This window comes from Vespa velutina, chromosome 5 (genome assembly GCF_912470025.1).
Source record: "Vespa velutina chromosome 5, iVesVel2.1, whole genome shotgun sequence".
Lineage (NCBI taxonomy): Eukaryota > Metazoa > Arthropoda > Insecta > Hymenoptera > Vespidae > Vespa > Vespa velutina.
In genome coordinates, this window is record NC_062192.1 from 7368067 (window position 1) to 7382964 (window position 14898).

Genomic DNA, 14898 nt, shown 5'->3' on the forward strand with positions numbered 1-14898 from the left:
CCATTTCTGATAGTACCATCGTGCTTTACATACCGGATTCTCTCCTGATTTTCTCTATTCGTGAATTTGTCGAATATCGAACTACCTATTTCGCCTTTATACGTAATAATATTATTTCAAATGACATGATTTGTTTCGTTCGTAAAATTTTTATTGTAAATTTAATATTAACGATTTTTAATATTATTGCATTATATGAAAGAAACTGCATTTATGGAAATTCTTCGAAAAATTTTATCTGACAATTAGCAGCGTAATATGTCATTATAAATGTTATATTCTTTAATGTTATTTAATTAAACGTAACACATTTATTAACACACTTTGAATTCAAATTAAATTGTATGCGGAATTTAATGAGATACAAATTTCAGCTTCAGAAATGTTATCCATCGGTAATATAAACAAAAACGAATATCGGATGATTTTGATATTTATTAAGTCAGTCTTCATTAATATTGCAGAGGGTGAATATCGCAGCTTTCTCCTTTCGTATAGATACGCATATATAATTAATATTTTCTATTATTTTACATTTATTTCAACAATATATGATGGTTGTATATTATTATAAGTATAATTAATTAGGATTAAATCAAATTATATTTGCTTAAACATTAAATAATTAATAAACTGTTTTGAATATATAATCATTTTTGTGTGATTGCTGATAGATGTAAATTTCAACCTCTATGTCAATGCTGACCGATAAGATAAACAGGAACTCGCAGGCGGACAACTTCAACAGTTATTGAATTAATCTTTTTTAATATTCCGACAAATAAATATCAAATCTAACTTTCTCCATATAGATCAGCTTAAATAATTTATATTTTTTGTTATTTTATAATTATTTAAAGGATATATATACATGGGTTATAATGAACTAATATTACATTCGCTTTAACATTATATATCTCGTAACACACGTCAAATATAAAACAATTTTAATTTAATACAGGAATATGATTAAATTTTGAATTCAGAATTTTACTTTAGCATTTCTATAGGATTAAATTTTCAATTTGGTATTATTGACTGCTTTTAATATCAACAAAAACGAATTTCTGACTGACTTTACCAGTACGATCGCGATAAGAACTCATTTATAATTATTATATAGATTCTTTTTTCATTATCAAGATTTCCATCGCACTGGCATTAACAAAAACTTAAAATAATTAAGTCTATTTTTTATTAAACCTTTTTTCAATATTTTCAACAATGTTTTTCTGTAACAATGATACTGTAAATTTTATTCATATTTTTCTGTTTCAGAAGAACGGCGCATGAAGCAATGATTAAATCGAGTGTTTTTATCGTTAAAATAAAAATAAAAATAAAAATATTGCGAATTAGAAGCAGTGTTTGTTCGTTCGTATTTCGCGATTAAAACCGGTGAACTTACATTGACTGCGTGTAATGCAATCGTTAAAGACAATGTTTATTTGAAAAATTTTTTGTTTTTTTGACAATCTCACTGACCATATTTATAGAAAACAATAGAGTTTCGCGAAGTAAATTCATTGACCGTTCGTCAGTAAATAATTACCACGTATTAGAGTCAGTGCATCATTGAAGAGGATCTCAACCAACTTCGATGTCGACCTACCTCATCTACGAATCAACCACCCTCAATTTCGACCTAAATCACAAACGAGTGGTTTGGAGTCATTGGAGAACTTCTTAAGTAGTAAGTAAATTTTTAAGTCCTTCCAATCACTAATAATGTCTAGGACAAAGGGTCCGAATCGAACCTTGTGATTGGTTATATTTAGTCAATAGAAGAGCATTGAATGACCACGAGTAATTCTTGGATTATTTTTCTTATGATTATTTTTCTTATTTCTTTATTTATTTAGTATATTAAGATAGTCTTCTTGTTTCATACGCGTTTATGATTATTTGCACTTTAAATATATTAATGCATTTTTAAATATTTTTCTTTCGTAAAAATAATAAAGAATCGGTATTAACGAGTTCTAATAAATAATAAACAAAAATTCGCGATGGATAGTCTCTAGATTACAAGCGAAAATGTTTTTTGTGTAAGATTTTTTGTTTTTATAATAAGAATAATCGTTTCCAAGAAGAAACGTTCAAGGATTTTATATTGTATGTTTAAATAAGAATTAATGAAACATTTAATCAATTTTGTTACTTTTTAAAGAAAAACTTGAGTAGAGTGATTGATAAAAGATAAAGGATAGAATAACAGCCTGTAGGTCCTAGTATAATGAATTTTTAGCTCAATGATTTTCAACAATTGATATATTAATTCTCCTTTTTTTCACGTAGCGAAAAGTTATCATAGAGAAATTTAGATTCTTACACGGATATTCAACAAATCTTTCTACCTGAATTGTTGAAGAATTTCTTTTCTCCTATTCAAGTAAAATAGAAGGATACTTGCGAGTGTGTGGGTGTGTGAGCATTTCTGTGGGTGTTCTCGGTCGCGATTAAGTCCAAGCTTGGCTTCAACGTCCTCAACGTATTCGCGTGAGTGTTTCCGGGACACTCACGTAAGTATTCGTGGTTGCGGTAAGGTTCAATCTTCAGACCCAGAGTTATTGTTGCGAAAGCACGTCCGGTCATGCTCCATAATGGTGATTGAAGCTTGCGATATTGCGACGGTCGAACTATGCGTAAGTAGGTTTTCGAATATGTGGTTATATTCGAGTTTGCAATTTCAGCGTTTGAGACCTAAATTCTCGTGGAACGATAATCAGTCCATTGCTTTGGTGTTGATAACGTAAAATGGTATAAAAGAATAGAGTTACCGTTAGCTAGAAGGTCTCCAGATGTAGCAACCTCCATGTGGTGAGACCTGAGTCGATATTACTTGCGATATATCGAAATCTAAATCCAAATTATGTAACGCAAGTACTATCGAGCGAATGGCTGCATATTTCAATATATTTCAAAAATCTTTTCTTCCCAAATTTAATTATACATTAAATTACTTACTTTTTCCCAATTTTTTCTTCCTAATTATAACTGTTAAATTATACATTACTGATCATATATTCACATGGAGAAGAAATCAGTATGAGACATTTTGAATCTTACGGAACTTCAAAAATCATATATTAACACGTACAGCGAAATGTAATAAAATTCAGGTTTGTTTATAAAATTTATATAAAATAATTTATGTAACTATTTTGTCGTATTTATTCATTAAAAGTATATAGAATTGACTCTCGAATCATCAGGAACGAGCTATGTAATTTATTAATTCATGAATAGTTTGTTAGCTTCCATTTAATTGCTTGGTATGTGAAGAGAATTGAATTCGTCCGTACCTATCTCTACATGATGCTTTGTTAAGCTTATACACATAGTATATCACACGTATACAGTATGCACGGCTTCCATCCAGCACGGAAGCAGTCCGTTCGTACCATACTTGCATCTTTGAATATTCCTGTTTTAACAAGCAGGAAACTAGTTGTCTCCCTTTCCGTAAAATATGAAACGCATCAACTGCTTAGATATGCCTCGTTACCATTTACCAACGTGAAAATGAGACAGGTCAACCGGATACGGAAAAGTAAAAACCGTGAACGAAACTTACGGATAAAATGTGTTCGATTAATCGGTGTTATCATTCTCTCTCTCTCTCTCTCTCTCTCTCTCTTTCTTTCTTTCTTTCTCTCTCTCTCTCTCTCTCTCTCCTCTCTTTCTCTTCTTTTCAGAGAGCATTTCAATCGCCAGTAATCGTATTCGCTCGTTACGCACCATTTTGCGGAACGCCATGCTTAAAAGGCTACATTTCTCTTGTAGAGAGGAAACAAGTTTATGGACCGTTTCGAGTGTACGATCTCGGAATAAAAATTATGCAACCTTTTAGCGCGAGTCATTCGCTTGTTTTCCCTTTTTTTTTTTTTTATGTTTTCGCATATAACCAGCAAAATTGGAGTCGTAATGACTCGAAATTATGGTCACCAGCAGAGTTTCACAAAAGTGGTGTGTAGTGAATCAATGAAAACGGTATAATGCCGTAAAATTGCTCCGTGTACGTTATGTTGGGACCACGATATATGGCCGAAATAAAGAGAAAAGAAAAAATATAGTATTTTCGTGTTCGCTCTCTTTCAGCATATCTCGTTCGCAAAATAGAAACATTTCGTGATATGCCGATTTTGTTACATATGTTCGTTGATATATGTTCTTTGAGAAATAAAAGATGCCCATGAGACTTTCTTGTATAGATATATAGGTACATAAGTTAACGCATACGTGCACGCGTGCATCTATACTTTCTAGAAAGATAGACATTGTAAAATCCCTTTTTCGTTTCTTCGGATATTTACAAAATCGTATCGTGATATATGACATCGATACAATTTATAGTGATTCGCTAGTAGCAGCACTTGCCTGTTTCATTCTATATGAACGTGTTACTTTGACGTTTCATACTTGTCCTATTAGAGACACGTGCATCGATAGAAGCAAAAATTGAAATTTACTCGACCACTAGATTTACGAATTGAGAAATGTCATTTTTTTTAAATAATTTTCGATAGCGCAGATGGGTATTAATTTCGATAAATGTAAAATGAAAATAAATCGACTTGATAATGGAAAATAAACGCGATCGGAAACAATGAAAATTAAATGGAGTTAATTTATTTATTTGAATAGAAAAATTTCAATCATATATATTTTTTACTGACATTTAATTCTACAAGATAAATAAACTGATATACGATTTAAATTAAACAATTAATTCTTATTGAATCTTTGACAACGTTTATAACTAATTTATCTTAATCTGAAAAGTTTGTATCTATAATTTACATATACACTCGACGTACCTATATATATATATATATATATATAGGGTGGTCTTTCTAAATGAGGTTACCTAAATATTTTCGACTTATTATGAAGGAAAAAATATTTTTTACGTAACATGCATGATATCAAAGAACCAATATGTGGCAAGAATATTTTTTTAATAACGTCATTTTTTTCGGAGTTTGTACGTAAATAATATATTTCCTGAAACGTCCAATGACCAACTGCCATAGGATAGGCTTTGACCAAGACTATTCTAGAGCATGAAGCAATTAAATGACTTATACAGTCAGTCATTGGATATTTCAGTAAATGTATTATGTAAATTTTTTATTTTCATAGACCAAAATTATTTCAAGGTCATGTTATTATACACATTTAAATGTATTCTTTGATCAGTTGCACGATGCAATAAACAAAAATTTATTCATATGTCAGAAAAAGTTTTACTTATCAAAATCATCAGTGCTTTTTTACAAGTAAAATGTAATATTTTTTGTAATATTTTTACAAGTAAAAATATTACCTTGCCAGATATTAGTCCTTTGACATCGTTCGCATTATATAAAAAATATTTTTCTATCACGATAACGCGAAGAAATATTTAGATAACCTTACTTAAAAGAATCACCCTGTATATGTATATATATTATGAAATATAGAAATGCATGTAAGATGGTCACATATGACTCACGTTCTAGACATAGATTCTTAGTATTCGCATTATTAGTCTTCTTTCGGTGGGCGTTCCATAGAGAAAGTAATTTTGACTTTTTGAAATTCAGTCACCGTAAAAGTCGCGATCTGCCAGTCGCGATCTGTAAAAATGTGGTTCCGCTTATTCCACGTATTACTCTTGTAATAAATAAAAGCTCGAAGAAGAAGATACGTTCTCACGTCGAGTTTTCATTTTGAAGAAATTATGGAACGTAGAATTATTTATTAATTTGTAAAAGCAAACTATCCTCTTTATTCGTCGTCATTAATTAAAACAAAAATTATTGAAAAAAAAAAAAAAAAAACGAAACACCTTAGCTGTGTGATTTCCGACGTTAAATATGTTTTGCCTTTTTTGTATTTCATCTGAAATTTCTTTAAGAAGATAGGAATAAATTATGACACAAGATAGACATATGGTAGACTTTGCTGGTAGGCACCAGTAGATCGCAAATAACTATTACAAAGAGACGTATAAGAAAATAGCTATAGGAGTAAGAAAAGAAGATGCGAGAAGACGAGAGAGGAAAAAAGAGACAGAGAAAGAGAAAAACCTCGACAACTTCTACATAGATATAACAATGTGCATAAGAGAAGTTGCATTTTGTGTTTACTAGTATGTTCGGAGAATGATACAAATGTACGAGAAGACAGAAATAGAGATGGATAGATAGAGAGAGAGAGAGAGAGAGAACGAAAAAAAAAGATGAAGTAGAAGAGTCTAAAAGTACTAGAAACGTGCGAATAGTACAATGCTACTACTGACGTAGGTATATATATATATTCTTGACTAAAGAGATCATGCAGTCGAAAGGAACAATCATCTAAAAGTGAACATGTTCAAAGGGAGATGTGGAGGTAAAAAAAAAAAAAAAAATAAATAAACGGAAAAAAGAGAGAAAAACAAGAAAGAGAAACATAAGAAGTAAAGCATTCTTTCTCGTTTCAAAGCTTTCATCTAACAAACGAGCTTGATGAATAATAGCACTCATCTAGTAACATCAAAATGCGCTTCTTTTATGACAAAATCGCGAAGAAATTAGTCTCAAACTATTCCAACTCGGTCCAATTCGTTGTGAAAAACATTATTCTTTTCTTTTGTTTTCCTCCATCGAAAGATAAATCTTGTCTTTCATCGAAAGCATTTTCGATAATAACCCTCCTGATTTATCGCGGCTTCGTAGCGGTTTCGAATTTTCCAGCAGAACGGAATACGACGCTGACGTTATAATTTACGATGGAACGATGGAACGAGCTCGTTGATTCAATGATCCAAGAGAGAGAGAGAGAGAGAGAGAGAGAGAGAGAGAAAGAGATAAAAGCAGAGCGAAAGAAATGATTGCAATGGAAGACCGAAACGCGTATGCATTGCTCGTTAGAAGCGCACTAATTAACATAAATCCATTGAAAAAAATTATGATCGCGATGGAAATGACTAAGTGCAATGTAATAATGCACATCTTCATCAAGGACACATAGATTTCTTGGAGTTTTTTTTTTTTACTTTATTATTTCGATTTTATCTTTTTCCTTTTTATTTACAATCGATGTATGTATTATACAGATAATTCAATGATAATATTAATAATTATCTATCAATAATTATCGAATTTTAATGAGATTTTATGTAAATATTATTAAAAAATCAAGATATTTAAAGCGATCATTATGAAAGGAATTTTTAACTTTCTGTAGCAATGGAAATAAAATTGGTAGTCATCAATGAATTAGAATTAGATACTCACGAACGAATGAGGTAACATCTGGTGTCGGCCTGTGTTGTAGCACGTACACGAAATGCGAAATACGTGCAGCCAACGCAATACAATTAACGTTGTGTACACGTCCACCTTGGAATCTTCTTGAATTTAAAATCAACTTCTAAAGTACTAGTCGTGCTAGGATTCTTCAAGAATGAAGAAGAGAAAAAGAGATAGGAACAAAGTAAGTGAAAAAGCGAAAGGGAGAAAAGAGAGAAAGGAAGAGAAAGAGAGTGATATTTCAGTTTACTTTAAGACAATTTGTCTCATCCCTTTTCACTTTGTTTCGCTATCGTTATTTCTTTGGTAAATGGAAAGGAAAATTTGCACTTTCTGGGAAAGAAAGCGTCAAACCGGAAACGATAGAATTACCGATGATCAGTAAAATGCAAATCACTCGAACGTTTCTTTCGTTCCATGTGAAACTGCTTAGTAATTTTTTCAGTTATACTTTTGTCTTCACTTTATTTATTTTCTTAATTTTTTTATACCTTATAGATAAGTAGTATTTTAGTAACAATAGATTCTTTAATCAAAGATTTTTGATTAATTAACTTTTTAATAATGAGACATATAAAAAGTCTAATTTGAAATTTTTACAAAGTATTATTTATAGCAAAGCCAATAGTTGTATGCTCGTGTATGTTTATCGATTAGTCGATAAATTCACAAATTCATATTAACATTGTTACTACTCGATATACTTGATTCCATTGATCTTCCATTTTCATCCGACCGTTTTCCAGTCGTCATCGTTAATCTTCTTCAAGTAGATCTTCGCTGAGATAATCGAATACATATTTACGCTTGTTACACATGTCTTTGGCATAAATAATCCATTGACGATAGGTCCTTAACAAGCGAGTACAAAGCACGTAAGACTTCTGTATATGTAGTGCTTAAAACAAATCGATTATTAAAATAATAGGCCGCACTTAAATATACTACTATTAGTATGAAGATGAATGATATCAGAAGGGTGTATAAAAAAAAACGCAAGCGCGAGGAAAAAAGGAGAATAGGTCACTTTAATCACTATAATTTTTTCGTGATACATACTTATGTATGGTCAATTTATCGCGTAATGAGTGGAAGCAATTTAAAGTTCAGGAAACATTGAGCCTATTATATGTAAAGTAGGCCGCTATTATTGACGTCTTGATATCTCTAAAGGATAATAATAAATATAAAAGTTACTTATTAAATTTTGAAATATTCCAATTTGTAAAATGAAAAAAGAAATGAGAGAAAAAAATGAGAAAAAGAAAATGATAAGAAAATAAAAGAAAGGAAAAATCAGAATACCTAAAGATTATTGCTTTTATTATACGCATTATATCATATATATTATTATTGTCAGTAAGTAGATAATAAAGTCGTCGTTATCCTTTGGCAAATCTTACCACTCGTAATTTCAAACGAAGTAGACTATCATTGCCGTATCTTCGTTGAAAAGCATGCAAGGAAGGAAGAGATCAAAGGAAAAGACCGGTTGGATCGTTACGTGATACGCAATTTTATCTTTTATCTGATTGATCGAGGAAAAGTAAGCTACCGAATATCTTACTCGCATAACGATGTAATCTCGAATCTGTAGAACTTGAGTCTCTTCGATCTCGAAGAAGAATCTCTTGGAGATTTTAGACTACCTATTACTCAAAAGCTAACCAATTCGGTAGATATAAGTAACGTACAGAAGGTAAAGATTTTTCATTATTATGGGTATACGTTTTTGGTTAACAAAGGAAAATTGCGGATATTCATCAGCTCGTCTTTTCTTAGGGCTCACATGAGTGTCTACCAAGGAGTTCATTGTAAGTAGATATACGTAGATACGGAGATAGATAGATAGATAGATAGATAGATAGATAGATAGATAGATAGGTAGATAGATAGAAAGAGAGAGAGAGAGAGAGAGAGAGAGAGAGAGAAAGAGAGAGAGATTAGCTTCATTTCTGTAATATTATACAAACGAGAATGTTCGAGCCGTGTAGATCGTAAACTGTTTTAAAGCGTTCCTTCAATAACTTCATAGAGTTTGCTGTCATCTTTAAACGATCTGATCGTCACTTTGTAAATATGTAAATTGTAATGTTAATTTTCGATCCTCGACAAATACAATTAAGATAAAAAGTTTTTATAGAAAATTTTAAATACATAGATTTGGCGATTTTTACGTTACTCGTTTCAAGAGAAATTACTAAGGAAAATGATGACATTGTAATCAAATGAACATTAAGGAAAGAACGAAAAGAATTTCGATTTTTCTGAAAGATAAAAAGACTAGGTAGAGTAGAAGGTTAGAAAAAGAGAGAGAGAGAGAGAGAGAGAGAGAAAGGGAGAGGGAGAGAAAGAGAGAGAGAAAGGGAGAGGGAGAGAAAGAGAGAGAGAAAGGTCAAAGGGCACGAATGACAAAATGTTTTGGTTGCATCGTCCGAAGTATATCCGCGGATATGTTCATGCCACCGCGTTGCTGTTTTCTCTTGGTCGTGCGCGGTTATGCAAACGACCGCAAGTGCTTGCGTTGCATTTAAAAAGTTGAGAGAGAAAACATAGGAGGGCGAAGAAGACCGCGTACCACCGCGAACGTGCCTCTCCTGTGCTAGTGCTAAAAAGCTCGGCACTTGACAACGCTCGACACTCTCGACAGTGCAATTTACTTTTCCTCGCTTCGAGGACTCCTCGGATAATAAAAACGGAATTCGTAACCGGCTCTCCTCGACTTTTCTAGCGAACTAACTGCCCTACCATAATTTTTCCCTTTTTTTAATCTTTTTTCTATTTTTTTTTCTCGATGTTCATACAGGGTGTCTTATTTTCATTGACGCGCAAAATTTTTGATAATTGTATTTTACCTCGAAGATTTTAAAAGAAAACAACCTCAAATTCAAAATCACAAATTGAAATATTTCTGAATATATTCTTCTTATAATAAGTAATTTCAATATCGATTTTGTAAAATCGATATACTCCATATGTATATTTCTAAAATGATAATTCCCAAAGGGAATGTAACGATCCAGTCGATATATCATGTAACATTTGTTAAGCCCCTTTTAGAAACCGGATGCGCATACTTAATTCGAATATGACCACAAGGATTTTGAATGTTTCTTCGAAAGGCAAACTACTGTTATTGTACGTGCGCTTTACTATATTTCTCTTCACGACAACGACTACATATTCGTTTCAGAGAACATACGTACGTTTGTACGTGTGCTATGCTGGCACCAAAATCAAAGTTCGTTCTTAAAACGCGTGATCTGAATTTCTATAAACTCTCTCTTCGGCAAATTTGGTTTGAAATATGTCAAGAAATATAAGAGAGAAGAAGAAGAAGAAGAAGAAGAAGAAGAAGAAGAAGAAGAAGAAGAAAGAAAAGGAAAAATGTAATGCAGATATTATTAATTCTTTACTTACCTTTATTATTAAACATTTTTCTATTTTCTTTTGCTCTCTCATCTTTTTTTGAAATTGTGAGAGAGTAGATATAATTCAATGAGCTAGATTCGAGAATGCATTAAGCGTATGATTTTAACGAACGAATTTACAACAGCGTCAATTCAATCTCCAGAGAAGATTTACAAGCAACGAAGTCATATACTGGGTGTATATAAAAAAGTTAGATCTTTTTAATGCTGCAGATTTTAAGGATAAAGAAAGGTTTTATGATGGTAGGATAAAGAAAATATTAAAATCGAGTATCGATAGAATTTTGAAGCATCAATTCACCTGGCAAATTTCCATCTTTAAAAAGATTAACTTTTCACGTGCACACTGTGTGTATGTATATATATATAATATTCCTTGATCGCGTGCCACATAAGTTCACCTCTATCTCATCGATCTCTTACCTCTCTGAAGACGAACATCTCTCACCTTTAAGTCATCCAGCTGTCGAGGATCAATTAATTTCCCTACCATTAAATCTCTCACGTTCCCAACGGAGAACACTGTTACTACTACTAATAATATCTCGTCTTATAGTTTCAGCGAATAAAAGTGATATGGTCGTTGAAGAAAAGAAAGAAGAAAATATTATTTCTGATCGAGCCAACGTATTACGTCCAACGTTTTTTCTAAAGCGAAAAGTGTACGAAACGTCCTATGTGAAAGGCCGAAATTTATGAGACGTCAGAGTGGTGTTGTTGGTGTGCCAACGACGAAATATTTCGGCGGAGCTTGCTTTATGCAAACGACTTTAAGAGCTTGTGTTCGCTTTAATAAGTGGAGAGCTAAAAGTAGCGAATAAAAAAAAATATAGGAAAGAAAAAAGAAAGTTGAAATATGCAGGATAGTTTGAAGATACTTTTCGATGGTCCCTATGGTTTTGGTGATACTATGCGTAACACGAGTTTGCGTCTGCCTACGGCAAACTTGTAAGCTCTTAACATTTGTTACTTTTATAAAATAACTTCATTTAAATGCCAACGAAAATTTTGGTTCATTTTAAACACAATTCGGAGTTCATTAACCAAGTACCAAGTATATGTGAATCTTATAATGAGAACCCGATGAAAGGATTTGTAAGATCGGGAGAATTCGATTTAAAAAAAGAAGTTTGAAATGTAAATCGAATGGTAATTGCTACTTTTTCTTTTAGCAAACGAGATAGATGGGTAGATAGATATATAAGTGGATAAAACAGAATTGAAATGAAGAGAGAGAGAGAGAGAGAGAGAGAAAGAAACAGAGCACTAGTTAAATAGGAATTAATCACACGTTATTCTTTCCCAACGTCAATTTATTCCATGGATTATTCATTCAGTATGAGAGATCGATCAGCTCGAGAATATTTGCGAATTTTATAAGATCTATTAGAAAGAAACAGCATAGTACGACGTTGAATATCTTTAAGGAATTTTTGAAAAAGATTGTAAATCGTTAAACGTAAAGTTCATTTATTAAAAAAGTAAAAAATCGTATGTTTTTTACGATAACAAAGAAAAAAGAAAGAAAAAATATGTATAAAAAAATAATACAAGAAAGCACGTAATGGATTATTGTTATCGAATTTTTACTATAAAAGAATTTACCGCACTGCTCGATTATTCAGCGCGTGTTGCTCGGAATGAATTGGAGGTCATTAAAGCGAAAAAAAAAAGAAAAAAAAATTTTAAATCCTCGTTTCGACGGAGAAACGATAATCGAATTTTCGGATTATCGTTCATCAGACATTGGAATAGGTATATTTTGTGTGTTAGCGAGAAATCGTATAAAACCTGCACGTACATGCACACACGCACACACGCACACACACATACACGTGGACACGGTTACATACATTGAAAGTATTGAATTTCACGTAAAAAAGAAAGAACATCAGAAATAGAGGCGGACATGAACGAACGAATCGGCCACTAGATTTTATCTCGTATTTGTAAGAACGGATACTGTTTGGAGAGACAACCAATATCCAAGGTGGTATAACCGTGATGTCGTAAGAAGTTATGGGAAGGAGCACAAAGACTATACGATCCTTGCTATTGATTCCACGGGGGCTTCTTACTTTGTTTATCCTACAGTGAGATTTGAAATTGGATGAGGCGTAGTACGACCGCTACCCTCGCCCTTCTGATCTTGGTGTTCAATTCCTGTCAAGAAAACGTCCGGCTTAGATATCGAAAATCTTCCAGATAATATTTTCAACATGGAATATACTGTACTTCAACTGGAAAAAGATTCTCTCCGTTTGAATTTTAACAGGTCAAGTTAAGCTGATATTCAAAGAAATATTCGAGTCCTTTGTGTACGTTGATGTGAACATCGGACTTAGTTCATAATAACTCGAAATTAATTACACAAGTTTAATATTAACTTTACTACGACTTCCTTCAAGATTATTTTGTCCATTTTAAAAGACGAATAATTTGATGTTAATGCATATTTATCGCAGGCAACTTTTTTCACCTCGTCAGCGAACGACTTGTTTGCCAACAGACAAGTTTCTATTGCATCGAATACTTTGACGAAGAACCAATTAAAACAGAATTCTTGTCCTATTTTCTTTTGGAATTCTCGGTAAGAGAAGAACAAAATTTCGATATCATGAGATAGTAATAATATTGAAGAAAGAGAAAGAGAAAGAAAGAGAAAGAAAGAGAGAGAAAATAAGAGAGTCGAAGAACTTGCTAAAAGTTTAGTTAGTGAGCCTATCTACCTGAAAATTACTCTCGGATAAGATATTCTCTCTCTCTCTCTCTCTCTCTCTCTCTCTCTCTTTCTATCTCTTAACATCTAACTCATTGTCGCATTCGAGCAAACTTGTAACGACCGCACTTAAGAATTCGTCTTTGGTTTTACTTGGTAGCTATACATCATAAACCCTGAAAACGTAGTTTCTCTTGAACGTGTGCATGTGCATTTTAGTCTGCATGAAATTCAACCAACTACTTTCTCTCTCTCTCTCTCTCTCTCTCTTTCTCTATCTCTCTTTCTTACTCGTTGAAACTGGATAGAAGAGATGGAGCCGTTGAATTTTCGAGGGTTTCGTTGCATCCTTCGAAAGGACTCGCCTTACTCGGTTTATTCCTTTGTCATCACATCCCTACGGCTCACTCTATCTTTTCTTTTTCGTTCTCGATAACCGAATATAGAGACATTTCTAAAGTGTCTGCATGCCATTCTCTATATCTTTCTATCTCCTTTATTCCACACTTTTTCTTTCGATTAGATCTCAAGGATTTTTCTCGAAGAAAAGACCAAATTGAATTTCTGGTTGAATTTGAACGTTCAAAATAATTTTCTCATCTTTCGAATGTTGTATTACTAGAATTATTAATTCATATTTTTTTTTTTTTTTTTTTTTTTTATGCAGAAGATTAATAACAGACAAAACTCACGCATAAACATTGTATCGAATCAATAACAATTATCGGGGGAATCATTCATTGAATTTTAATGTCTCTTTGATGCATTTTAATGCGCGCGTGTGTTACAATGATAAAAAGAGAAAGAGAGACAAAGAGAGAAAGAGAAAGAGAGAGAGAGAGAGAGAGAGAGAGAGAGAGAGAGAAACGTAATAAATACTAAAAGATAAATATTAAAGGAACAATTTTAACAAATGAACCTCACGAGTTACTTCGAAATATTTCATCGTTTAAAATATTTTATAAAGATATCTTAGAAATCAGTACGTTTGCGTTGAAAATTTTGAATCAACTTATAATACATTGTCTTAACAATTTCATAAACAATTATAAATTATTATCAAAATATGTGTGATGTCAAATTCGCATAAGTATGTAAATCTTAATAATTAAAATCAGGAGAGATTCACGTCCTATCGAATATTTTCGAACTATCTGCAAGGAAGATTGTTCATTGTATTATATTAGCAAATACGTTAACCAGCTTTGAAATGAGTTGCTAGTCGTGCACCAATAACCCGTCATACTGGCGTCGTATCGTGTCTTCGTTCGGGTAACATTAACGAACGCGTTAATCTTCTTACCGTTGAAAATTCCTATCACTTCGATAATCGACGATATGAAATTTTCCTAGAAATTTATTGGTTTATTGCTCCTTGTCCTGATTTTTACAATACATCCCTTTCTTAACCTCATTTCCTTTTTTCTTCTTAGTCATCATTTCGAAAGATTAGGGAATAAAGTAAACC

At 32.3% G+C, this 14898-nt stretch overlaps 1 protein-coding gene across 11 annotated transcripts in view; it reads left to right on the top strand.

Annotated features, from left to right (window-relative positions):
- The window catches only part of LOC124949027 (zwei Ig domain protein zig-8-like), a 170967-nt gene that overhangs the window by 1611 nt on the left and 154458 nt on the right, over positions 1-14898 (top strand). For 9 of the 11 annotated variants that reach the window (XR_007100935.1, XM_047493492.1, XM_047493495.1 and 6 more), the window contains one exon: positions 1279-1693. The gene's annotated coding sequence lies outside the window, so the exon portion shown is untranslated. The remainder of the gene's footprint in view (positions 1-1278; positions 1694-14898) is intronic. The other 2 variants (XM_047493494.1, XM_047493496.1) reach the window with 1 other exon arrangement.